This window comes from Syngnathus floridae, unplaced genomic scaffold (assembly GCF_059516105.1).
Source record: "Syngnathus floridae isolate MCC-2025c unplaced genomic scaffold, RoL_Sflo_1.0 HiC_scaffold_86, whole genome shotgun sequence".
Taxonomy (NCBI): domain Eukaryota; kingdom Metazoa; phylum Chordata; class Actinopteri; order Syngnathiformes; family Syngnathidae; genus Syngnathus; species Syngnathus floridae.
In genome coordinates, this window is record NW_028284114.1 from 29,844 (window position 1) to 33,423 (window position 3,580).

General features: G+C 54.1%; 1 long non-coding RNA gene across 1 annotated transcript; it reads left to right on the plus strand.

The window, feature by feature from the left end:
* The first annotated feature begins 690 nt into the window (after positions 1 to 690).
* On the plus strand, positions 691 to 1,485 carry LOC148377807 (uncharacterized). Its single transcript, XR_015856413.1, has 4 exons — positions 691 to 829; positions 914 to 984; positions 1,121 to 1,225; positions 1,370 to 1,485. It is a non-coding gene; the product is annotated as an uncharacterized LOC148377807 (long non-coding RNA).
* Positions 1,486 to 3,580: the final 2,095 nt, after the last annotated feature.

Genomic DNA, 3,580 nt, shown 5'->3' on the forward strand with positions numbered 1-3,580 from the left:
GTTGTGGAGCAGCGGCACATCATCGACGACTTGTCCAAGGTCTTCAGGCAGGCGACTCGGTGCACGTACGGCAGCGCCGCGCTCGCTCGCTGTCGCCAGGAAACCTTTTCCGTCCAAAGCTTGGCCGGCGGCCGCCATCCAAAAAATTGGCCCCTTAAATTCCGACCTTTCAAGCAGGAGCATTGTGCGCACGCGTTTGAACACGCTTTAGACTTGTTTTGCCGTTTTCAGCAGCTCAAAGCTCCCGTTTTGTCAGCGCCTTTGCCACTCGCTGTGCGCTGAAAACGACGGACTTGCCCGGCTGCTCAGCCCGTCAACCATGAGCCGCGAGCGCGACGTCATTGTCCGTAGGCAGCTAGTGGCAAAATGCACCCTGTTAGAGTTGCGCTCGCTCCAACTTATTTTGCAAGAACCACACGGGAGACAAGTAAGTTCTTTTGGACACCTGCAGGTGGAGAGTCCATCCGTTGTACGAATGAAGTCTGACTCTCGGCTCCTGCACGAGCATTTTAATTAAGAGAAACAGGGTGGGTGTAAGAGTGGATTGAATAGAGGAAGCCCTTGACCTCTAGTCAAAACATAGCAAGGGGTGTTTTACGACTTTGTGTAGGAAGGGATAAGCGATAGGGATAAATAAGGGATAAATAATATTATTTATTACAGGTCGCAGTCAAAGTCAAAGCAACACAATGATACGATAAAGATAATCTGGAAAACCCTGACACACCCTGTAGTTGTCACTTTTGGAAAAGACGAGCGTCCCTCCAATCATCGCCGGTGACGTGTTTTTCAGGCTCTGGAGACAGGAGCTCATGTCAGAAATGTCATTGTGAGTCGCGTTTGTTTCTGCGCCGGAGCCGTTCGTTCCCTTTGCATCCAAAGAATCTCAAAGGCGGATTATTTGTGTCGACAGGAGAGAGATTTGATGCTACGATACCGACGTCGAGAATCTCTGAGGAGGAACAAAGCGTGAGGTCCTGCAAGGTGAGTCTGTTTGTTTGCGGCTGCTTGGTGTTGCGCAAGATGAAATGGCCTTTTTCTCGCTATCGTTCCTCTCGTCGATTCATCGTGAGGTGTCGCTTCAGTTTGTTCAGAGAGATGTTTGCTTCCGCGCCCGCAGGTCATCGAAACATTTTACGGCTACGACGAAGACGTGTTGGTGGACTCGGACGGATCGTCCTTGTCTTTTCACACCGACAGAACCCCCGACACGGAACCCGAAGAGGTAGCCCGCCATTTCTGCCAGCGTATTGGCACCAAACATTCCTCTTCAGCCTGGAATCGGACTCGTCTTTGCGTCGCGGGTGCTTTGTCGCCGGTCTGACTGATTCTGGTACTAGTGCTGTGTTGCATTGGTGTGTGCATGAAGAGGCGGAGCTTCGCTACCGCCAGCTGACGCAAGAATATCAAGCGCTGCAACGAGCCTACGCTCTGCTAGCCCAGACCAGCGAAAGGGGACTACGACGCCGAGAAGGAGATCAAGGTGGCGCCCCTTCCCGCAACCCCCGGCCGGGTCGCAGCCTCCCCGTTCTCACCCAGCCTCGGGTGTTCTCTGGTCTGAAAGGAGGAGGAGGAGCCTCCCTCCTCCTCCTTTCAGACCAGAGAAAAGCTGATGGTAGAAATGGGTCACTATCAAAGCAGAGTAGCAGATCTGGAGTCAGCGCTGAAGCAACAAGGACAGGTAAGCTCATCAATGAGCACACCTTTTTCTCAGACAAAATAGCTACATTCTTCAGTCACTCATCCGTCTGGCATTACTGGACCAACCCCCCCCCCCCCCCCCCCGAACGTGGCTGGGAAAATGCGGAGAAAAGCAAATGTCATTTTCCAGTCAACCAAAGAATTTGTGGATGAAAATGACACAACATTCCAAAGCTGTCCACGCGTTTGTCTCTTCTAGAATGTCAAGTGGGTGGAGGAGAAGCAGCTGCTGCGTCAGAGCAATCAGCAGTTGGCCGAAAAGGTGACGGAAAGAAAGGCGCTGGGCGGAGTCGCTTGGCGTCACACCTGTCGGGAAGCCCCGCAGATGAGGTCTGACTGTCTTTTCAGGTCAGGCGGATGGAGGCGGAAGAAGCGCGTCTGAAAGAGCACATCCAGGATATCCGAGACCAAAACGAACTGCTTGAGTTCCGCATCCTGGAGCTGGAGGTGGGAAGACTCGCACAAGCGTGTTGAGGCCAGAGATGTGACGGACGGACGGACGGACGGACGGACGGATGCATGCCTCTGCCTTTCAGGAGAGGGAGTGGCGCTCCCCCGTCTTGAAGTTTCTGCAAGTCCGTTTCCCAGACGGCCTCAGCCCTTTGCAGATCTACTGCGAGGCCGAGGGCGTGAGCGTACGTAAGGCGTCCCTCGCAACCCTAACCTTAACCCGAGGTCCCAGAACACCTTACATTGCTCCTTGCGCCTTTCCCCCGGACATCGTCATCAGTGATCTGATGAAGAAGCTGGACATCCTGGGCTATAACGCCGTAAGTGTATGTCGAACTCCTTATGTTCGCACTCCACGAGACTCGGCGGCTCAAATGTGACTTTTGGAAGGCTTTGCGCTGAAAGAAGCTTGTTGACGCTGTGCCTTTGGGCTCTTGCAGAATCTCACCAACGAGGAGCAGGTGGTCGTGATTCACGCCAGGACCCTTCTCACCCTAGCCGAGAAGGTAACGCGCACGTCCACGCACGCTCTCGCATTCTGCTTATGTGACAGCAGCCTTTCCTCAGTGGTTAGAATACATCAAAGTGACCAAGTCAGCACTTCAACAGAAGATGTTGGACATTGAAAGTGAGAAGGTAGACAGACACGCGACATCAGCCAAGGGGAACTCCGGCAATGTGCCCCAACAATTCTGACCTTGAGCTGTGCTAGGATATGTTCTGCAAGCAGAAGGGCTACCTGGATGAAGAGTTGGACTTCAGGAAGTGTTCCATGGACCAGGCTCATAAGGTAAGCCGCCCTCAAATCTCCCGCCGGACCACTGATGGACGAGGATTGCGGCCCAGAGGATCCTGGAGCTGGAGGCCATGTTGTACGAGGCGCTACCGCAGCGGGACTGCCCCGCCACGGACGGCGAAAAAGCCAGCCACGCTGGCGTGAATGACGTGCTGACGGCGGATCAGAGAGAAGAGCTTAGGAGCGCCGTGGACCAATGGAAGCGAGCCCTGATGTGCGAGTTGAGGGAGCGCGACGCTTGCATCCTCCAAGAGAGAATGGATCTGCTGCACAGCGCGCAACAGGTAAGGGCCCAAAGCCAGCCCGGCACTTACTTGCACGCTTACTGGCTTTTGAATGCCACTTTCCATTTGTCCGTCCTAGAGGAACAAAGAGCTGAAAGAATTCATCGAAGCTCAGAAGAGACAAATCAAACAATTGGAGGAGAAGTTTCTGTTTCTCTTTCTATTCTTCTCCTTGGCCTTCATTCTGTGGCCCTAACACCAGCTGGTGAGTGAGCTCCAGCGGCACCGCACTCGACACCTCCGATACACTGCCAGCCGGTCTCAGACGTTGGCAGACGCTCCGATGCCAACGTATACCCCCCGCCACGGTGACAGAGGCACCGCGTCACACCGGCGCTCATCCAATCAG